Source organism: Montipora foliosa, unplaced genomic scaffold (assembly GCF_036669935.1).
Source record: "Montipora foliosa isolate CH-2021 unplaced genomic scaffold, ASM3666993v2 scaffold_121, whole genome shotgun sequence".
NCBI lineage: Eukaryota > Metazoa > Cnidaria > Anthozoa > Scleractinia > Acroporidae > Montipora > Montipora foliosa.
Window position 1 is genome coordinate 1 of NW_027179421.1, and position 19,014 is coordinate 19,014.

At 44.1% G+C, this 19,014-nt stretch overlaps 30 non-coding genes and 8 pseudogenes across 30 annotated transcripts; all 38 read left to right on the plus strand.

The window, feature by feature from the left end:
- Positions 1 to 152: 152 nt before the first annotated feature.
- On the plus strand, positions 153 to 271 carry LOC137985976 (5S ribosomal RNA). The gene has a single exon (XR_011119457.1). It is a non-coding gene; the product is annotated as a 5S ribosomal RNA (ribosomal RNA).
- Positions 272 to 596: 325 nt separating this feature from the next.
- On the plus strand, positions 597 to 713 carry LOC137985966 (5S ribosomal RNA; annotated as a pseudogene).
- Positions 714 to 1,040: 327 nt separating this feature from the next.
- Positions 1,041 to 1,159, plus strand: LOC137985963 (5S ribosomal RNA; annotated as a pseudogene).
- A 741-nt stretch (positions 1,160 to 1,900) lies between these two features.
- LOC137985988 (5S ribosomal RNA) lies at positions 1,901 to 2,019 on the plus strand. Its single transcript, XR_011119468.1, has one exon. It is a non-coding gene; the product is annotated as a 5S ribosomal RNA (ribosomal RNA).
- Positions 2,020 to 2,345: 326 nt separating this feature from the next.
- LOC137986001 (5S ribosomal RNA) lies at positions 2,346 to 2,464 on the plus strand. Its single transcript, XR_011119479.1, has one exon. It is a non-coding gene; the product is annotated as a 5S ribosomal RNA (ribosomal RNA).
- Positions 2,465 to 2,790: 326 nt separating this feature from the next.
- LOC137986016 (5S ribosomal RNA) lies at positions 2,791 to 2,908 on the plus strand (annotated as a pseudogene).
- A 327-nt stretch (positions 2,909 to 3,235) lies between these two features.
- On the plus strand, positions 3,236 to 3,354 carry LOC137986013 (5S ribosomal RNA). The gene has a single exon (XR_011119490.1). It is a non-coding gene; the product is annotated as a 5S ribosomal RNA (ribosomal RNA).
- Positions 3,355 to 3,680: 326 nt separating this feature from the next.
- On the plus strand, positions 3,681 to 3,799 carry LOC137985964 (5S ribosomal RNA). The gene has a single exon (XR_011119445.1). It is a non-coding gene; the product is annotated as a 5S ribosomal RNA (ribosomal RNA).
- Positions 3,800 to 4,126: 327 nt separating this feature from the next.
- Positions 4,127 to 4,245, plus strand: LOC137985967 (5S ribosomal RNA). The gene has a single exon (XR_011119447.1). It is a non-coding gene; the product is annotated as a 5S ribosomal RNA (ribosomal RNA).
- A 322-nt stretch (positions 4,246 to 4,567) lies between these two features.
- Positions 4,568 to 4,686, plus strand: LOC137985968 (5S ribosomal RNA). Its single transcript, XR_011119448.1, has one exon. It is a non-coding gene; the product is annotated as a 5S ribosomal RNA (ribosomal RNA).
- A 326-nt stretch (positions 4,687 to 5,012) lies between these two features.
- LOC137985969 (5S ribosomal RNA) lies at positions 5,013 to 5,131 on the plus strand. The gene has a single exon (XR_011119449.1). It is a non-coding gene; the product is annotated as a 5S ribosomal RNA (ribosomal RNA).
- Positions 5,132 to 5,457: 326 nt separating this feature from the next.
- On the plus strand, positions 5,458 to 5,576 carry LOC137985958 (5S ribosomal RNA). The gene has a single exon (XR_011119443.1). It is a non-coding gene; the product is annotated as a 5S ribosomal RNA (ribosomal RNA).
- A 327-nt stretch (positions 5,577 to 5,903) lies between these two features.
- Positions 5,904 to 6,022, plus strand: LOC137985970 (5S ribosomal RNA). Its single transcript, XR_011119450.1, has one exon. It is a non-coding gene; the product is annotated as a 5S ribosomal RNA (ribosomal RNA).
- A 326-nt stretch (positions 6,023 to 6,348) lies between these two features.
- On the plus strand, positions 6,349 to 6,467 carry LOC137985971 (5S ribosomal RNA). Its single transcript, XR_011119452.1, has one exon. It is a non-coding gene; the product is annotated as a 5S ribosomal RNA (ribosomal RNA).
- Positions 6,468 to 6,794: 327 nt separating this feature from the next.
- On the plus strand, positions 6,795 to 6,913 carry LOC137985972 (5S ribosomal RNA). The gene has a single exon (XR_011119453.1). It is a non-coding gene; the product is annotated as a 5S ribosomal RNA (ribosomal RNA).
- A 328-nt stretch (positions 6,914 to 7,241) lies between these two features.
- LOC137985973 (5S ribosomal RNA) lies at positions 7,242 to 7,360 on the plus strand. Its single transcript, XR_011119454.1, has one exon. It is a non-coding gene; the product is annotated as a 5S ribosomal RNA (ribosomal RNA).
- Positions 7,361 to 7,685: 325 nt separating this feature from the next.
- On the plus strand, positions 7,686 to 7,804 carry LOC137985974 (5S ribosomal RNA). The gene has a single exon (XR_011119455.1). It is a non-coding gene; the product is annotated as a 5S ribosomal RNA (ribosomal RNA).
- A 326-nt stretch (positions 7,805 to 8,130) lies between these two features.
- LOC137985959 (5S ribosomal RNA) lies at positions 8,131 to 8,250 on the plus strand (annotated as a pseudogene).
- A 325-nt stretch (positions 8,251 to 8,575) lies between these two features.
- Positions 8,576 to 8,694, plus strand: LOC137986015 (5S ribosomal RNA). Its single transcript, XR_011119492.1, has one exon. It is a non-coding gene; the product is annotated as a 5S ribosomal RNA (ribosomal RNA).
- A 1,271-nt stretch (positions 8,695 to 9,965) lies between these two features.
- Positions 9,966 to 10,084, plus strand: LOC137986018 (5S ribosomal RNA; annotated as a pseudogene).
- Positions 10,085 to 10,410: 326 nt separating this feature from the next.
- On the plus strand, positions 10,411 to 10,529 carry LOC137986017 (5S ribosomal RNA; annotated as a pseudogene).
- Positions 10,530 to 10,856: 327 nt separating this feature from the next.
- LOC137985965 (5S ribosomal RNA) lies at positions 10,857 to 10,974 on the plus strand (annotated as a pseudogene).
- A 325-nt stretch (positions 10,975 to 11,299) lies between these two features.
- On the plus strand, positions 11,300 to 11,420 carry LOC137985962 (5S ribosomal RNA; annotated as a pseudogene).
- Positions 11,421 to 12,168: 748 nt separating this feature from the next.
- LOC137985975 (5S ribosomal RNA) lies at positions 12,169 to 12,287 on the plus strand. Its single transcript, XR_011119456.1, has one exon. It is a non-coding gene; the product is annotated as a 5S ribosomal RNA (ribosomal RNA).
- A 329-nt stretch (positions 12,288 to 12,616) lies between these two features.
- LOC137985978 (5S ribosomal RNA) lies at positions 12,617 to 12,735 on the plus strand. The gene has a single exon (XR_011119458.1). It is a non-coding gene; the product is annotated as a 5S ribosomal RNA (ribosomal RNA).
- A 326-nt stretch (positions 12,736 to 13,061) lies between these two features.
- On the plus strand, positions 13,062 to 13,180 carry LOC137985979 (5S ribosomal RNA). Its single transcript, XR_011119459.1, has one exon. It is a non-coding gene; the product is annotated as a 5S ribosomal RNA (ribosomal RNA).
- A 322-nt stretch (positions 13,181 to 13,502) lies between these two features.
- LOC137986012 (5S ribosomal RNA) lies at positions 13,503 to 13,622 on the plus strand. The gene has a single exon (XR_011119489.1). It is a non-coding gene; the product is annotated as a 5S ribosomal RNA (ribosomal RNA).
- A 328-nt stretch (positions 13,623 to 13,950) lies between these two features.
- On the plus strand, positions 13,951 to 14,069 carry LOC137985980 (5S ribosomal RNA). The gene has a single exon (XR_011119460.1). It is a non-coding gene; the product is annotated as a 5S ribosomal RNA (ribosomal RNA).
- Positions 14,070 to 14,808: 739 nt separating this feature from the next.
- Positions 14,809 to 14,927, plus strand: LOC137985981 (5S ribosomal RNA). The gene has a single exon (XR_011119461.1). It is a non-coding gene; the product is annotated as a 5S ribosomal RNA (ribosomal RNA).
- A 327-nt stretch (positions 14,928 to 15,254) lies between these two features.
- LOC137985982 (5S ribosomal RNA) lies at positions 15,255 to 15,373 on the plus strand. Its single transcript, XR_011119462.1, has one exon. It is a non-coding gene; the product is annotated as a 5S ribosomal RNA (ribosomal RNA).
- A 326-nt stretch (positions 15,374 to 15,699) lies between these two features.
- Positions 15,700 to 15,818, plus strand: LOC137985983 (5S ribosomal RNA). The gene has a single exon (XR_011119463.1). It is a non-coding gene; the product is annotated as a 5S ribosomal RNA (ribosomal RNA).
- A 327-nt stretch (positions 15,819 to 16,145) lies between these two features.
- LOC137985984 (5S ribosomal RNA) lies at positions 16,146 to 16,264 on the plus strand. Its single transcript, XR_011119464.1, has one exon. It is a non-coding gene; the product is annotated as a 5S ribosomal RNA (ribosomal RNA).
- A 326-nt stretch (positions 16,265 to 16,590) lies between these two features.
- LOC137985985 (5S ribosomal RNA) lies at positions 16,591 to 16,709 on the plus strand. The gene has a single exon (XR_011119465.1). It is a non-coding gene; the product is annotated as a 5S ribosomal RNA (ribosomal RNA).
- A 323-nt stretch (positions 16,710 to 17,032) lies between these two features.
- On the plus strand, positions 17,033 to 17,151 carry LOC137985986 (5S ribosomal RNA). Its single transcript, XR_011119466.1, has one exon. It is a non-coding gene; the product is annotated as a 5S ribosomal RNA (ribosomal RNA).
- Positions 17,152 to 17,478: 327 nt separating this feature from the next.
- LOC137985987 (5S ribosomal RNA) lies at positions 17,479 to 17,597 on the plus strand. The gene has a single exon (XR_011119467.1). It is a non-coding gene; the product is annotated as a 5S ribosomal RNA (ribosomal RNA).
- A 326-nt stretch (positions 17,598 to 17,923) lies between these two features.
- On the plus strand, positions 17,924 to 18,042 carry LOC137985989 (5S ribosomal RNA). The gene has a single exon (XR_011119469.1). It is a non-coding gene; the product is annotated as a 5S ribosomal RNA (ribosomal RNA).
- Positions 18,043 to 18,369: 327 nt separating this feature from the next.
- On the plus strand, positions 18,370 to 18,488 carry LOC137985990 (5S ribosomal RNA). The gene has a single exon (XR_011119470.1). It is a non-coding gene; the product is annotated as a 5S ribosomal RNA (ribosomal RNA).
- A 326-nt stretch (positions 18,489 to 18,814) lies between these two features.
- On the plus strand, positions 18,815 to 18,933 carry LOC137985991 (5S ribosomal RNA). Its single transcript, XR_011119471.1, has one exon. It is a non-coding gene; the product is annotated as a 5S ribosomal RNA (ribosomal RNA).
- The last annotated feature ends 81 nt before the right edge of the window (positions 18,934 to 19,014 follow it).

The window sequence follows — 19,014 nt, forward strand, 5'->3', positions numbered from 1 at the left end:
TTGAAAGGAATTTTTGAACGGGAAACATTAACTCTCTGCATTTTACCAATGCCATTGCCGGTGAAGGGTTAAAGAACCATCACAGAGGAAACAGTTATTTGCTCAGTTCAACTTGCCCGCTCAAAACACACAACAAGAACGGGCTTTCTTCCGTCTACGACCATACCACAGGCAAAAAACCGGGTCTCGTCCGATCCCCGTAGTCAAATCCTGTAGGGCGAGAGTAGTACTTCGACGGGAGACCGCTTGGGAATATCTCGTGTTGTAGACTTCTATTTGACTCTACATTTTGTCGTTATATGACTTGTTTTACTTTGGTTTTCTGTGGGCATTGAGCTAATTAGCACGCGCGCTTGTAAAACTTGTCGTCACAATTCAAGCTTTAGAAAATGACATTCCATGGAATCGAATCGGGGAAAAGCTTTGTTTACTCGAGTCCCCGGATGTTGAAAGGAATTTTTGAACGGGAAACATTAACTCTCTGCATTTTACCAATGCCATTGCCGGTGAAGGGTTAAAGAACCATCACAGAGGAAACAGTTATTTGCTCAGTTCAACTTGCCCGCTCAAAACACAACAAGAACGGGCTTTCTTCCGTCTACGACCATACCACAGACAAAAAACCAGGTCTCGACCGAGCCCCGTAGTCAAATCCTGTAGGGCGAGAGTAGTACTTCGACGGGACCGCTTGGGAATATCTCGTGTTGTAGACTTCTATTTGACTCTACATTTTGTCGTTATATGACTTGTTTTACTTTGGTTTTCTGTGGGCATTGAGCTAATTAGCACGCGCGCTTGTAAAACTTGTCGTCACAATTCAAGCTTTAGAAAATGACATTCCATGGAATCGAATCGGGGAAAAGCTTTGTTTACTCGAGTCCCCGGATGTTGAAAGGAATTTTTGAACGGGAAACATTAACTCTCTGCATTTTACCAATGCCATTGCCGGTGAAGGGTTAAAGAACCATCACAGAGGAAACAGTTATTTGCTCAGTTCAACTTGCCCGCTCAAAACACACAACAAGAACGGGCTTTCTTCCGTCTACGACCATACCACAGGCAAAAAAACGGGTCTCGTCCGATCCCCGTAGTCAAATCCTGTAGGGCGAGAGTATTACTTCGACGGGAGACCGCTTGGGAATATCTCGTGTTGTAGACTTCTATTTGACTCTACATTTTGTCGTTATATGACTTGTTTTACTTTGGTTTTCTGTGGGCATTGAGCTAATTAGCACGCGCGCTTGTAAAACTTGTCGTCACAATTCAAGCTTTAGAAAATGACATTCCATGGAATCGAATCGGGGAAAAGCTTTGTTTACTCGAGTCCCCGGATGTTGAAAGGAATTTTTGAACGGGAAACATTAACTCTCTGCATTTTACCAATGCCATTGCCGGTGAAGGGTTAAAGAACCATCACAGAGGAAACAGTTATTTGCTCAGTTCAACTTGCCCGCTCAAAACACACAACAAGAACGGGCTTTCTTCCGTCTACGACCATACCACAGGCAAAAAACCGGGTCTCGTCCGATCCCCGTACTTCGACGGGAGACCGCTTGGGAATATCTCGTGTTGTAGACTTCTATTTGACTCTACATTTTGTCGTTATATGACTTGTTTTACTTTGGTTTTCTGTGGGCATTGAGCTAATTAGCACGCGCGCTTGTAAAACTTGTCGTCACAATTCAAGCTTTAGAAAATGACATTCCATGGAATCGAGGAAAAGCTTTGTTTACTCGAGTCCCCGGATGTTGAAAGGAATTTTTGAACGGGAAACATTAACTCTCTGCATTTTACCAATGCCATTGCCGGTGAAGGGTTAAAGAACCATCACAGAGGAAACAGTTATTTGCTCAGTTCAACTTGCCCGCTCAAAACACACAACAAGAACGGGCTTTCTTCCGTCTACGACCATACCACAGGCAAAAAACCGGGTCTCGTCCGATCCCCGTAGTCAAATCCTGTAGGGCGAGAGTAGTACTTCGACGGGAGACCGCTTGGGAATATCTCGTGTTGTAGACTTCTATTTGACTCTACATTTTGTCGTTATATGACTTGTTTTACTTTGGTTTTCTGTGGGCATTGAGCTAATTAGCACGCGCGCTTGTAAAACTTGTCGTCACAATTCAAGCTTTAGAAAATGACATTCCATGGAATCGAATCGGGGAAAAGCTTTGTTTACTCGAGTCCCGGATGTTGAAAGGAATTTTTGAACGGGAAACATTAACTCTCTGCATTTTACCAATGCCATTGCCGGTGAAGGGTTAAAGAACCATCACAGAGGAAACAGTTATTTGCTCAGTTCAACTTGCCCGCTCAAAACACACAACAAGAACGGGCTTTCTTCCGTCTACGACCATACCACAGGCAAAAAACCGGGTCTCGTCCGATCCCCGTAGTCAAATCCTGTAGGGCGAGAGTAGTACTTCGACGGGAGACCGCTTGGGAATATCTCGTGTTGTAGACTTCTATTTGACTCTACATTTTGTCGTTATATGACTTGTTTTACTTTGGTTTTCTGTGGGCATTGAGCTAATTAGCACGCGCGCTTGTAAAACTTGTCGTCACAATTCAAGCTTTAGAAAATGACATTCCATGGAATCGAATCGGGGAAAGCTTTGTTTACTCGAGTCCCCGGATGTTGAAAGGAATTTTTGAACGGGAAACATTAACTCTCTGCATTTTACCAATGCCATTGCCGGTGAAGGGTTAAAGAACCATCACAGAGGAAACAGTTATTTGCTCAGTTCAACTTGCCCGCTCAAAACACACAACAAGAACGGGCTTTCTTCCGTCTACGACCATACCACAGGCAAAAACCGGGTCTCGTCCGATCCCCGTAGTCAAATCCTGTAGGGCGAGAGTAGTACTTCGACGGGAGACCGCTTGGGAATATCTCGTGTTGTAGACTTCTATTTGACTCTACATTTTGTCGTTATATGACTTGTTTTACTTTGGTTTTCTGTGGGCATTGAGCTAATTAGCACGCGCGCTTGTAAAACTTGTCGTCACAATTCAAGCTTTAGAAAATGACATTCCATGGAATCGAATCGGGGAAAAGCTTTGTTTACTCGAGTCCCCGGATGTTGAAAGGAATTTTTGAACGGGAAACATTAACTCTCTGCATTTTACCAATGCCATTGCCGGTGAAGGGTTAAAGAACCATCACAGAGGAAACAGTTATTTGCTCAGTTCAACTTGCCCGCTCAAAACACACAACAAGAACGGGCTTTCTTCCGTCTACGACCATACCACAGGCAAAAAACCGGGTCTCGTCCGATCCCCGTAGTCAAATCCTGTAGGGCGAGAGTAGTACTTCGACGGGAGACCGCTTGGGAATATCTCGTGTTGTAGACTTCTATTTGACTCTACATTTTGTCGTTATATGACTTGTTTTACTTTGGTTTTCTGTGGGCATTGAGCTAATTAGCACGCGCGCTTGTAAAACTTGTCGTCACAATTCAAGCTTTAGAAAATGACATTCCATGGAATCGAATCGGGGAAAAGCTTTGTTTACTCGAGTCCCGGATGTTGAAAGGAATTTTTGAACGGGAAACATTAACTCTCTGCATTTTACCAATGCCATTGCCGGTGAAGGGTTAAAGAACCATCACAGAGGAAACAGTTATTTGCTCAGTTCAACTTGCCCGCTCAAAACACACAACAAGAACGGGCTTTCTTCCGTCTACGACCATACCACAGGCAAAAAACCGGGTCTCGTCCGATCCCCGTAGTCAAATCCTGTAGGGCGAGAGTAGTACTTCGACGGGAGACCGCTTGGGAATATCTCGTGTTGTAGACTTCTATTTGACTCTACATTTTGTCGTTATATGACTTGTTTTACTTTGGTTTTCTGTGGGCATTGAGCTAATTAGCACGCGCGCTTGTAAAACTTGTCGTCACAATTCAAGCTTTAGAAAATGACATTCCATGGAATCGAATCGGGGAAAAGCTTTGTTTACTCGAGTCCCCGGATGTTGAAAGGAATTTTTGAACGGGAAACATTAACTCTCTGCATTTTACCAATGCCATTGCCGGTGAAGGGTTAAAGAACCATCACAGAGGAAACAGTTATTTGCTCAGTTCAACTTGCCCGCTCAAAACACACAACAAGAACGGGCTTTCTTCCGTCTACGACCATACCACAGGCAAAAAACCGGGTCTCGTCCGATCCCCGTAGTCAAATCCTGTAGGGCGAGAGTAGTACTTCGACGGGAGACCGCTTGGGAATATCTCGTGTTGTAGACTTCTATTTGACTCTACATTTTGTCGTTATATGACTTGTTTTACTTTGGTTTTCTGTGGGCATTGAGCTAATTAGCACGCGCGCTTGTAAAACTTGTCGTCACAATTCAAGCTTTAGAAAATGACATTCCATGGAATCGAGGAAAAGCTTTGTTTACTCGAGTCCCCGGATGTTGAAAGGAATTTTTGAACGGGAAACATTAACTCTCTGCATTTTACCAATGCCATTGCCGGTGAAGGGTTAAAGAACCATCACAGAGGAAACAGTTATTTGCTCAGTTCAACTTGCCCGCTCAAAACACACAACAAGAACGGGCTTTCTTCCGTCTACGACCATACCACAGGCAAAAAACCGGGTCTCGTCCGATCCCCGTAGTCAAATCCTGTAGGGCGAGAGTAGTACTTCGACGGGAGACCGCTTGGGAATATCTCGTGTTGTAGACTTCTATTTGACTCTACATTTTGTCGTTATATGACTTGTTTTACTTTGGTTTTCTGTGGGCATTGAGCTAATTAGCACGCGCGCTTGTAAAACTTGTCGTCACAATTCAAGCTTTAGAAAATGACATTCCATGGAATCGAATCGGGGAAAAGCTTTGTTTACTCGAGTCCCGGATGTTGAAAGGAATTTTTGAACGGGAAACATTAACTCTCTGCATTTTACCAATGCCATTGCCGGTGAAGGGTTAAAGAACCATCACAGAGGAAACAGTTATTTGCTCAGTTCAACTTGCCCGCTCAAAACACACAACAAGAACGGGCTTTCTTCCGTCTACGACCATACCACAGGCAAAAAACCGGGTCTCGTCCGATCCCCGTAGTCAAATCCTGTAGGGCGAGAGTAGTACTTCGACGGGAGACCGCTTGGGAATATCTCGTGTTGTAGACTTCTATTTGACTCTACATTTTGTCGTTATATGACTTGTTTTACTTTGGTTTTCTGTGGGCATTGAGCTAATTAGCACGCGCGCTTGTAAAACTTGTCGTCACAATTCAAGCTTTAGAAAATGACATTCCATGGAATCGAATCGGGGAAAAGCTTTGTTTACTCGAGTCCCGGATGTTGAAAGGAATTTTTGAACGGGAAACATTAACTCTCTGCATTTTACCAATGCCATTGCCGGTGAAGGGTTAAAGAACCATCACAGAGGAAACAGTTATTTGCTCAGTTCAACTTGCCCGCTCAAAACACACAACAAGAACGGGCTTTCTTCCGTCTACGACCATACCACAGGCAAAAAACCGGGTCTCGTCCGATCCCCGTAGTCAAATCCTGTAGGGCGAGAGTAGTACTTTGACGGGAGACCGCTTGGGAATATCTCGTGTTGTAGACTTCTATTTGACTCTACATTTTGTCGTTATATGACTTGTTTTACTTTGGTTTTCTGTGGGCATTGAGCTAATTAGCACGCGCGCTTGTAAAACTTGTCGTCACAATTCAAGCTTTAGAAAATGACATTCCATGGAATCGAATCGGGGAAAAGCTTTGTTTACTCGAGTCCCCGGATGTTGAAAGGAATTTTTGAACGGGAAACATTAACTCTCTGCATTTTACCAATGCCATTGCCGGTGAAGGGTTAAAGAACCATCACAGAGGAAACAGTTATTTGCTCAGTTCAACTTGCCCGCTCAAAACACACAACAAGAACGGGCTTTCTTCCGTCTACGACCATACCACAGGCAAAAAACCGGGTCTCGTCCGATCCCCGTAGTCAAATCCTGTAGGGCGAGAGTAGTACTTCGACGGGAGACCGCTTGGGAATATCTCGTGTTGTAGACTTCTATTTGACTCTACATTTTGTCGTTATATGACTTGTTTTACTTTGGTTTTCTGTGGGCATTGAGCTAATTAGCACGCGCGCTTGTAAAACTTGTCGTCACAATTCAAGCTTTAGAAAATGACATTCCATGGAATCGAATCGGGGAAAAGCTTTGTTTACTCGAGTCCCGGATGTTGAAAGGAATTTTTGAACGGGAAACATTAACTCTCTGCATTTTACCAATGCCATTGCCGGTGAAGGGTTAAAGAACCATCACAGAGGAAACAGTTATTTGCTCAGTTCAACTTGCCCGCTCAAAACACACAACAAGAACGGGCTTTCTTCCGTCTACGACCATACCACAGGCAAAAAACCGGGTCTCGTCCGATCCCCGTAGTCAAATCCTGTAGGGCGAGAGTAGTACTTCGACGGGAGACCGCTTGGGAATATCTCGTGTTGTAGACTTCTATTTGACTCTACATTTTGTCGTTATATGACTTGTTTTACTTTGGTTTTCTGTGGGCATTGAGCTAATTAGCACGCGCGCTTGTACAACTTGTCGTCACAATTCAAGCTTTAGAAAATGACATTCCATGGAATCGAATCGGGGAAAAGCTTTGTTTACTCGAGTCCCCGGATGTTGAAAGGAATTTTTGAACGGGAAACATTAACTCTCTGCATTTTACCAATGCCATTGCCGGTGAAGGGTTAAAGAACCATCACAGAGGAAACAGTTATTTGCTCAGTTCAACTTGCCCGCTCAAAACACACAACAAGAACGGGCTTTCTTCCGTCTACGACCATACCACAGGCAAAAAACCGGGTCTCGTCCGATCCCCGTAGTCAAATCCTGTAGGGCGAGAGTAGTACTTCGACGGGAGACCGCTTGGGAATATCTCGTGTTGTAGACTTCTATTTGACTCTACATTTTGTCGTTATATGACTTGTTTTACTTTGGTTTTCTGTGGGCATTGAGCTAATTAGCACGCGCGCTTGTAAAACTTGTCGTCCACAATTCAAGCTTTAGAAAATGACATTCCATGGAATCGAATCGGGGAAAAGCTTTGTTTACTCGAGTCCCCGGATGTTGAAAGGAATTTTTGAACGGGAAACATTAACTCTCTGCATTTTACCAATGCCATTGCCGGTGAAGGGTTAAAGAACCATCACAGAGGAAACAGTTATTTGCTCAGTTCAACTTGCCCGCTCAAAACACACAACAAGAACGGGCTTTCTTCCGTCTACGACCATACCACAGGCAAAAAACCGGGTCTCGTCCGATCCCCGTAGTCAAATCCTGTAGGGCGAGAGTAGTACTTCGACGGGAGACCGCTTGGGAATATCTCGTGTTGTAGACTTCTATTTGACTCGACAGTGTTGCGTTAGATGACTTGTTTTACGTTGGTTTTCTGTGGCATTGAGCTAATTAGCGCGCGCGCTTGTTAACTTGTCGTCACAATTCAAGCTTTAGAAAATGACATTCCATGGAATCGAATCGGGGAAAAGCTTTGTTTACTCGAGTCCCCGGATGTTGAAAGGAATTTTTGAACGGGAAACATTAACTCTCTGCATTTTACCAATGCCATTGCCGGTGAAGGGTTAAAGAACCATCACAGAGGAAACAGTTATTTGCTCAGTTCAACTTGCCCCGCTCAAACACACAACAAGAACGGGCTTTCTTCCGTCTACGACCATACCACAGGCAAAAAACCGGGTCTCGTCCGATCCCCGTAGTCAAATCCTGTAGGGCGAGAGTAGTACTTCGACGGGAGACCGCTTGGGAATATCTCGTGTTGTAGACTTCTATTTGACTCTACATTTTGTCGTTATATGACTTGTTTTACTTTGGTTTTCTGTGGGCATTGAGCTAATTAGCACGCGCTCTTGTAAAACTTGTCGTCACAATTCAAGCTTTAGAAAATGACATTCCATGGAATCGAATCGGGGAAAAGCTTTGTTTACTCGAGTCCCGGATGTTGAAAGGAATTTTTGAACGGGAAACAGTAACTCTCTGCATTTTACTCATGCCATTGCCGGTGAAGGGTTAAAGAACCATCACAGAGGAAACAGTTATTTGCTCAGTTCAACTTGCCCGCTCAAAACACACTACAAGAACGGGCTTTCTTCCGTCTACGACCATACCACAGGCAAAAAACCGGGTCTCGTCCGATCCCCGTAGTCCAATCCCTGTAGGGCGAGAGTAGTACTTCGACGGGAGACCGCTTGGGAATATCTCGTGTTGTAGACTTCTATTTGACTCTACATTTGTCTTAATATGACTTGTTTTACTTTGGTTTTCTGTGGGCATTGAGCTAATTAGCACGCGCGCTTGTAAAACTTGTCGTCACAATCCAAGCTTTAGAAAATGACATTCCATGGAATCTAATCGGGGAAAAGCTTTGTTTACTCGAGTCCCCGGATGTTTGAAAGGAATTTTTGAACGGGAAACATTAACTCTCTGCATTTTACCAATGCCATTGCCGGTGAAGGGTTATAGAACCATCACAGAGGAACATTATTTGCTCAGTTCAACTTGCCCGCTCAAAACACACAACAAGAACGGGCTTTCTTCCGTCTACGACCATACCACAGGCAAAAAACCGGGTCTCGTCCGATCCCCGTAGTCAAATCCTGTAGGGCGAGAGTAGTACTTCGACGGGAGACCGCTTGGAAATATCTCGTGTTGTAGACTTCTATTTGACTCTACATTTTGTCGTTATATGACTTGTTTTACTTTGGTTTTCTGTGGGCATTGAGCTAATTAGCACGCGCGCTTGTAAAACTTGTCGTCACATTTCAAGCTTTAGAAAATGACATTCCATGGAATCGAATCGGGGGAAAAGCTTTGTTTACTCGAGTCCCGGATGTTGAAAGGAATTTTTGAACGGGAAACATTAACTCTCTGCATTTTAACAATGCATTTGCCGTTGAAGGGTTACAGAACCATCACAGAGGAAACAGTTATTTGCTCAGTTCAACTTGCCCGCTCAAAACACACAACAAGAACGGGCTTTTCTTCCGTCTTCGACCATACCACAGGCAAAAAACCGGGTCTCGTCCGATCCCCGTAGTCAAATCCTGTAGGGCGAGAGTAAGTAACTTCGACGGTGGAGACCGCTTGGGAATATCTCGTGTTTGTAGACGTCTAGTTTACTCTTACATTTTGTCGTTATATGACTTGTTTTTTTACTGTTACTTTGGGTTTCTGTGGGCATTGAGCTAATTAGCCCGCGCGCTTGTAAAACTTGTCGTCACAATTCAAGCTTTAGAAAAATGACATTCCATGGAATCGAATCGGGTAAAAGCTTTGTTTACTCGAGTCCCCACCCGTGATGGTGACAGGAATTTTTAAACGGGAAACATTACCTCTCTGCATTTTACCAATGCCAGTTGCCGGTGAAAAGTTAAAGACCCATCACAGCGGAAACAGTTATTTTGCTCAGTGTCAACTTGCCCGCTCAAAACACACAACAAGAACGGCCTTTCTTACCGTCTACGACCATACTCACAGGCCAAAACCGGGTCTCGTCCGATTTTCCCCGTAGTCAAATCCTGTAGGGCGATAGTAGTACTTCGACGGGAGACCGCTTGGTAATATCTCGTGTTGTAGACTTCTTTTTTGACTCTACATTTTGAAAAACAGTTTGTCCGTTATATGACTTGTTTTACTTTGGTTTTTCTGTGGGCATTGAGCTAATTAGCACGCGCGCTTTGTAAAACTTGTTCGTCACAATTTCAAGCTTTAGAAAAAATGACATTCCATGGAATCGAATCGGGGAAAAGCTTTGTTTACTACTCGAGTCCCCGGATGTTGAAAGGAATTTTTGAACGGGAAACATTACCTCTCTGCACTTTACCAATGCCATTGCCGGTGAAGGGTTAAAGAACCATCACAGAGGAAACAGTTATTTGCTCAGTTCAACTTGCCCGCTCAAAACACACAACAAGAACGGGCTTTCTTCCGTCTACGACCATACCACAGGCAAAAAACCGTGTCTCGTCCGATCCCCGTAGTCAAATCCTGTAGGGCGAGAGTAGTACTTCGACGGGAGACCGCTTGGGAATATCTCGTGTTGTAGACTTCTATTTGACTCTACATTTTGTCGTTATATGACTTGTTTTACTTTGGTTTTCTGTGGGCATTGAGCTAATTAGCACGCGCGCTTGTAAAACTTGTCGTCACAATTCACGCTTTAGAAAATGACATTCCATGGAATCGAATAGTTGATAAGCTTTGTTTACTCGAGTCCCGGATGTTGAAAGGAATTTTTGAACGGGAAACATTAACTCTCTGCATTTTACCAATGCCATTGCCGGTGAAGGGTTAAAGAACCATCACAGAGGAAACAGTTATTTGCTCAGTTCAACTTGCCCGCTCAAAACACACAACAAGAACGGGCTTTCTTCCGTCTACGACCAGCCCACAGGCAAAAAACCGGGTCTCGTCCGATCCCCGTAGTCAAATCCTGTAGGGCGAGAGTAGTACTTCGACGGGAGACCGCTTGGGAATATCTCGTGTTGTAGACTTCTATTTGACTCTACATTTTGTCGTTATATGACTTGTTTTACTTTGGTTTTCTGTGGGCATTGAGCTAATTAGCACGCGCGCTTGTAAAACTTGTCGTCACAATTCAAGCTTTAGAAAATGACATTCCATGGAATCGAATCGGGGAAAAGCTTTGTTTACTCGAGTCCCCGGATGTTGAAAGGAATTTTTGAACGGGAAACATTAACTCTCGGCATTTTACCAATGCCATTGCCGGTGAAGGGTTAAAGAACCATCACAGAGGAAACAGTTATTTGCTCATTTCAACTTGCCCGCTCAAAACACACAACAAGAACGGGCTTTCTTCCGTCTACGACCATACCACAGGCAAAAAACCGGGTCTCGTCCGTCCCCGTAGTCAAATCCTGTAGGGCGAGAGTAGTACTTCGACGGGAGACCGCTTGGGAATATCTCGTGTTGTAGACTTCTATTTGACTCTACATTTTGTCGTTATATGACTTGTTTTACTTTGGTTTTCTGTGGGCATTGAGCTAATTAGCACGCGCGCTTGTAAAACTTGTCGTCACAATTCAAGCTTTAGAAAATGAATTCCATGGAATCGAATCGGGGAAAAGCTTTGTTTACTCGAGTCCCGGATGTTGAAAGGAATTTTTGAACGGGAAACATTAACTCTCTGCATTTTACCAATGCCATTGCCGGTGAAGGGTTAAAGAACCATCACAGAGGAAACAGTTATTTGCTCAGTTCAACTTGCCCGCTCAAAACACACCACAAGAACGGGCTTTCTTCCGTCTACGACCATACCACAGGGCAAAAAACCGGGTCTCGTCCGATCCCCGGTAGTCAAATCCTGTAGGGCGAGAGTAGTACTTCGACGGGAGACCGCTTGGGAATATCTCGTGTTGTAGACTTCTATTTGACTCTACATGTAGTCGTTATATGACTTGTTGTACTTTGGTTTTCTGTGGGCATTGAGCTAATTAGCACGCGCGCTTGTAAAACGTGTCGTCACAATTCAAGCTTTCGAAAATGAAATTCCATGGAATCGAATCGGGGAAAAGCTTTGTTTACTCGAGTCCCCGGATGTTGAAAGGAATTTTTGAACGGGAAACATTAACTCTCTGCATTTTACCAATGCCATTGCCGGTGAAGGGTTAAAGAACCATCACAGAGGAAACAGTTATTTGGCTCAGTTCAACTTGCCCGCTCAAAACACACAACAAGAACGGGCTTTCTTCCGTCTACGACCATACCACAGGCAAAAAACCGGGTCTCGTCCGATCCCCGTACTTCGACGGGAGACCGCTTGGGAATATCTCGTGTTGTAGACTTCTATTTGACTCTACATTTTGTCGTTATATGACTTGTTTTACTTTGGTTTTCTGTGGGCATTGAGCTAATTAGCACGCGCGCTTGTAAAACTTGTCGTCACAATTCAAGCTTTAGAAAATGACATTCCATGGAATCGAATCGGGGAAAAGCTTTGTTTACTCGAGTCCCCGGATGTTGAAAGGAATTTTTGAACGGGAAACATTAACTCTCTGCATTTTACCAATGCCATTGCCGGTGAAGGGTTAAAGAACCATCACAGAGGAAACAGTTATTTGCTCAGTTCAACTTGCCCGCCTCAAAACACACAACAAGAACGGGCTTTCTTCCGTCTACGACCATACCACAGGCAAAAAACCGGGTCTCGTCCGATCCCCGTAGTCAAATCCTGTAGGGCGAGAGTAGTACTTCGACGGGAGACCGCTTGGGAATATCTCGTGTTGTAGACTTCTATTTGACTCTACATTTTGTCGTTATATGACTTGTTTTTACTTTGGTTTTCTGTGGGCATTGAGCTAATTAGCACGCGCGCTGTGTAAAACTTGTCGTCACAATTCAAGCTTTAGAAAATGACATTCCATGGAATCGAATCGGGGAAAAGCTTTGTTTACTCGAGTCCCCGGATGTTGAAAGGAATTTTTGAACGGGAAACATTAACTCTCTGCATTTTACCAATGCCATTGCCGGTGAAGGGTTAAAGAACCATCACAGGGGAAACAGTTATTTGCTCAGTTCAACTTGCCCGCTCAAAACACACAACAAGAACGGGCTTTCTTCCGTCTACGACCATACCACAGGCAAAAAACCGGGTCTCGTCCGATCCCCGTAGTCAAATCCTGTAGGGCGAGAGTAGTACTTCGACGGGAGACCGCTTGGGAATATCTCGTGTTGTAGACTTCTATTTGACTCTACATTTTGTCGTTATATGACTTGTTTTACTTTGGTTTTCTGTGGGCATTGAGCTAATTAGCACGCGCGCTTGTAAAACTTGTCGTCACAATTCAAGCTTTAGAAAATGACATTCCATGGAATCGAATCGGGGAAAAGCTTTGTTTACCTCGAGTCCCGGATGTTGAAAGGAATTTTTGAACGGGAAACATTAACTCTCTGCATTTTACCAATGCCATTGCCGGTGAAGGGTTAAAGAACCATCACAGAGGAAACAGTATTTGCTCAGTTCAACTTGCCCGCTCAAAACACACAACAAGAACGGGCTTTCTTCCGTCTACGACCATACCACAGGCAAAAAACCGGGTCTCGTCCGATCCCCGTAGTCAAATCCTGTAGGGCGAGAGTAGTACTTCGACGGGAGACCGCTTGGGAATATCTCGTGTTGTAGACTTCTATTTGACTCTACATTTTGTCGTTATATGACTTGTTTTACTTTGGTTTTCTGTGGGCATTGAGCTAATTAGCACGCGCGCTTGTAAAACTTGTCGTCACAATTCAAGCTTTAGAAAATGACATTCCATGGAATCGAGGAAAAGCTTTGTTTACTCGAGTCCCCGGATGTTGAAAGGAATTTTTGAACGGGAAACATTAACTCTCTGCATTTTACCAATGCCATTGCCGGTGAAGGGTTAAAGAACCATCACAGAGGAAACAGTTATTTGCTCAGTTCAACTTGCCCGCTCAAAACACACAACAAGAACGGGCTTTCTTCCGTCTACGACCATACCACAGGCAAAAAACCGGGTCTCGTCCCGATCCCCGTAGTCAAATCCTGTAGGGCGAGAGTAGTACTTCGACGGGAGACCGCTTGGGAATATCTCGTGTTGTAGACTTCTATTTGACTCTACATTTTGTCGTTATATGACTTGTTTTACTTTGGTTTTCTGTGGGCATTGAGCTAATTAGCACGCGCGCTTGTAAAACTTGTCGTCACAATTCAAGCTTTAGAAAATGACATTCCATGGAATCGAATCGGGGAAAAGCTTTGTTTACTCGAGTCCCCGGATGTTGAAAGGAATTTTTTAACCGGGAAACATTAACTCTCTGCATTTTACCAATGCCATTGCCGGTGAAGGGTTAAAGAACCATCACAGAGGAAACAGTTATTTGCTCAGTTCAACTTGCCCGCTCAAAACACACAACAAGAACGGGCTTTCTTCCGTCTACGACCATACCACAGGCAAAAAACCGGGTCTCGTCCGATCCCCGTAGTCAAATCCTGTAGGGCGAGAGTAGTACTTCGACGGGAGACCGCTTGGGAATATCTCGTGTTGTAGACTTCTATTTGACTCTACATTTTGTCGTTATATGACTTGTTTTACTTTGGTTTTCTGTGGGCATTGAGCTAATTAGCACGCGCGCTTGTAAAACTTGTCGTCACAATTCAAGCTTTAGAAAATGACATTCCATGGAATCGAGGAAAAGCTTTGTTTACTCGAGTCCCCGATGTTGAAAGGAATTTTTGAACGGGAAACATTAACTCTCTGCATTTTACCAATGCCATTGCCGGTGAAGGGTTAAAGAACCATCACAGAGGAAACAGTTATTTGCTCAGTTCAACTTGCCCGCTCAAAACACACAACAAGAACGGGCTTTCTTCCGTCTACGACCATACCACAGGCAAAAAACCGGGTCTCGTCCGATCCCCGTACTTCGACGGGAGACCGCTTGGGAATATCTCGTGTTGTAGACTTCTATTTGACTCTACATTTTGTCGTTATATGACTTGTTTTACTTTGGTTTTCTGTGGGCATTGAGCTAATTAGCACGCGCGCTTGTAAAACTTGTCGTCACAATTCAAGCTTTAGAAAATGACATTCCATGGAATCGAATCGGGGAAAAGCTTTGTTTACTCGAGTCCCGGATGTTGAAAGGAATTTTTGAACGGGAAACATTAACTCTCTGCATTTTACCAATGCCATTGCCGGTGAAGGGTTAAAGAACCATCACAGAGGAAACAGTTATTTGCTCAGTTCAACTTGCCCGCTCAAAACACACAACAAGAACGGGCTTTCTTCCGTCTACGACCATACCACAGGCAAAAAACCGGGTCTCGTCCGATCCCCGTAGTCAAATCCTGTAGGGCGAGAGTAGTACTTCGACGGGAGACCGCTTGGGAATATCTCGTGTTGTAGACTTCTATTTGACTCTACATTTTGTCGTTATATGACTTGTTTTACTTTGGTTTTCTGTGGGCATTGAGCTAATTAGCACGCGCGCTTGTAAAACTTGTCGTCACAATTCAAGCTTTAGAAAATGACATTCCATGGAATCGAATCGGGGAAAAGCTTTGTTTACTCGAGTCCCCGGATGTTGAAAGGAATTTTTGAACGGGAAACATTAACTCTCTGCATTTTACCAATGCCATTGCCGGTGAAGGGTTAAAGAACCATCACAGAGGAAACAGTTATTTGCTCAGTTCAACTTGCCCGCTCAAAACACACAACAAGAACGGGCTTTCTTCCGTCTACGACCATACCACAGGCAAAAAACCGGGTCTCGTCCGATCCCCGTAGTCAAATCCTGTAGGGCGAGAGTAGTACTTCGACGGGAGACCGCTTGGGAATATCTCGTGTTGTAGACTTCTATTTGACTCTACATTTTGTCGTTATATGACTTGTTTTACTTTGGTTTTCTGTGGGCATTGAGCTAATTAGCACGCGCGCTTGTAAAACTTGTCGTCACAATTCAAGCTTTAGAAAATGACATTCCATGGAATCGAATCGGGGAAAAGCTTTGTTTACTCGAGTCCCGGATGTTGAAAGGAATTTTTGAACGGGAAACATTAACTCTCTGCATTTTACCAATGCCATTGCCGGTGAAGGGTTAAAGAACCATCACAGAGGAAACAGTTATTTGCTCAGTTCAACTTGCCCGCTCAAAACACACAACAAGAACGGGCTTTCTTCCGTCTACGACCATACCACAGGCAAAAAACCGGGTCTCGTCCGATCCCCGTAGTCAAATCCTGTAGGGCGAGAGTAGTACTTCGACGGGAGACCGCTTGGGAATATCTCGTGTTGTAGACTTCTATTTGACTCTACATTTTGTCGTTATATGACTTGTTTTACTTTGGTTTTCTGTGGGCATTGAGCTAATTAGCACGCGCGCTTGTAAAACTTGTCGTCACAATTCAAGCTTTAGAAAATGACATTCCATGGAATCGAATCGGGGAAAAGCTTTGTTTACTCGAGTCCCCGGATGTTGAAAGGAATTTTTGAACGGGAAACATTAACTCTCTGCATTTTACCAATGCCATTGCCGGTGAAGGGTTAAAGAACCATCACAGAGGAAACAGTTATTTGCTCAGTTCAACTTGCCCGCTCAAAACACACAACAAGAACGGGCTTTCTTCCGTCTACGACCATACCACAGGCAAAAAACCGGGTCTCGTCCGATCCCCGTAGTCAAATCCTGTAGGGCGAGAGTAGTACTTCGACGGGAGACCGCTTGGGAATATCTCGTGTTGTAGACTTCTATTTGACTCTACATTTTGTCGTTATATGACTTGTTTTACTTTGGTTTTCTGTGGGCATTGAGCTAATTAGCACGCGCGCTTGTAAAACTTGTCGTCACAATTCAAGCTTTAGAAAATGACATTCCATGGAATCGAATCGGGGAAAAGCTTTGTTTACTCGAGTCCCGGATGTTGAAAGGAATTTTTGAACGGGAAACATTAACTCTCTGCATTTTACCAATGCCATTGCCGGTGAAGGGTTAAAGAACCATCACAGAGGAAACAGTTATTTGCTCAGTTCAACTTGCCCGCTCAAAACACACAACAAGAACGGGCTTTCTTCCGTCTACGACCATACCACAGGCAAAAAACCGGGTCTCGTCCGATCCCCGTAGTCAAATCCTGTAGGGCGAGAGTAGTACTTCGACGGGAGACCGCTTGGGAATATCTCGTGTTGTAGACTTCTATTTGACTCTACATTTTGTCGTTATATGACTTGTTTTACTTTGGTTTTCTGTGGGCATTGAGCTAATTAGCACGCGCGCTTGTAAAACTTGTCGTCACAATTCAAGCTTTAGAAAATGACATTCCATGGAATCGAATCGGGGAAAAGCTTTGTTTACTCGAGTCCCGGATGTTGAAAGGAATTTTTGAACGGGAAACATTAACTCTCTGCATTTTACCAATGCCATTGCCGGTGAAGGGTTAAAGAACCATCACAGAGGAAACAGTTATTTGCTCAGTTCAACTTGCCCGCTCAAAACACACAAGAACGGGCTTTCTTCCGTCTACGACCATACCACAGGCAAAAAACCGGGTCTCGTCCGATCCCCGTAGTCAAATCCTGTAGGGCGAGAGTAGTACTTCGACGGGAGACCGCTTGGGAATATCTCGTGTTGTAGACTTCTATTTGACTCTACATTTTGTCGTTATATGACTTGTTTTACTTTGGTTTTCTGTGGGCATTGAGCTAATTAGCACGCGCGCTTGTAAAACTTGTCGTCACAATTCAAGCTTTAGAAAATGACATTCCATGGAATCGAATCGGGGAAAAGCTTTGTTTACTCGAGTCCCCGGATGTTGAAAGGAATTTTTGAACGGGAAACATTAACTCTCTGCATTTTACCAATGCCATTGCCGGTGAAGGGTTAAAGAACCATCACAGAGGAAACAGTTATTTGCTCAGTTCAACTTGCCCGCTCAAAACACACAACAAGAACGGGCTTTCTTCCGTCTACGACCATACCACAGGCAAAAAACCGGGTCTCGTCCGATCCCCGTAGTCAAATCCTGTAGGGCGAGAGTAGTACTTCGACGGGAGACCGCTTGGGAATATCTCGTGTTGTAGACTTCTATTTGACTCTACATTTTGTCGTTATATGACTTGTTTTACTTTGGTTTTCTGTGGGCATTGAGCTAATTAGCACGCGCGCTTGTAAAACTTGTCGTCACAATTCAAGCTTTAGAAAATGACATTCCATGGAATCGAATCGGGGAAAAGCTTTGTTTACTCGAGTCCCCGATGTTGAAAGGAATTTTTGAACGGGAAACATTAACTCTCTGCATTTTACCAATGCCATTGCCGGTGAAGGGTTAAAGAACCATCACAGAGGAAACAGTTATTTGCTCAGTTCAACTTGCCCGCTCAAAACACACAACAAGAACGGGCTTTCTTCCGTCTACGACCATACCACAGGCAAAAAACCGGGTCTCGTCCGATCCCCGTAGTCAAATCCTGTAGGGCGAGAGTAGTACTTCGACGGGAGACCGCTTGGGAATATCTCGTGTTGTAGACTTCTATTTGACTCTACATTTTGTCGTTATATGACTTGTTTTACTTTGGTTTTCTGTGGGCATTGAGCTAATTAGCACGCGCGCTTGTAAAACTTGTCGTCACAATTCAAGCTTTAGAAAATGACATTCCATGGAATCGAATCGGGGAAAAGCTTTGTTTACTCGAGTCCCCGGATGTTGAAAGGAATTTTTGAACGGGAAACATTAACTCTCTGCATTTTACCAATGCCATTGCCGGTGAAGGGTTAAAGAACCATCACAGAGGAAACAGTTATTTGCTCAGTTCAACTTGCCCGCTCAAAACACACAACAAGAACGGGCTTTCTTCCGTCTACGACCATACCACAGGCAAAAAACCGGGTCTCGTCCGATCCCCGTAGTCAAATCCTGTAGGGCGAGAGTAGTACTTCGACGGGAGACCGCTTGGGAATATCTCGTGTTGTAGACTTCTATTTGACTCTACATTTTGTCGTTATATGACTTGTTTTACTTTGGTTTTCTGTGGGCATTGAGCTAATTAGCACGCGCGCTTGTAAAACTTGTCGTCACAATTCAAGCTTTAGAAAATGACATTCCATGGAATCGAATCGGGGAAAAGCTTTGTTTACTCGAGTCCCGGATGTTGAAAGGAATTTTTGAACGGGAAACATTAACTCTCTGCATTTTACCAATGCCATTGCCGGTGAAGGGTTAAAGAACCATCACAGAGGAAACAGTTATTTGCTCAGTTCAACTTGCCCGCTCAAAACACACAACAAGAACGGGCTTTCTTCCGTCTACGACCATACCACAGGCAAAAAACCGGGTCTCGTCCGATCCCCGTAGTCAAATCCTGTAGGGCGAGAGTAGTACTTCGACGGGAGACCGCTTGGGAATATCTCGTGTTGTAGACTTCTATTTGACTCTACATTTTGTCGTTATATGACTTGTTTTACTTTGGTTTTCTGTGGGCATTGAGCTAATTAGCACGCGCG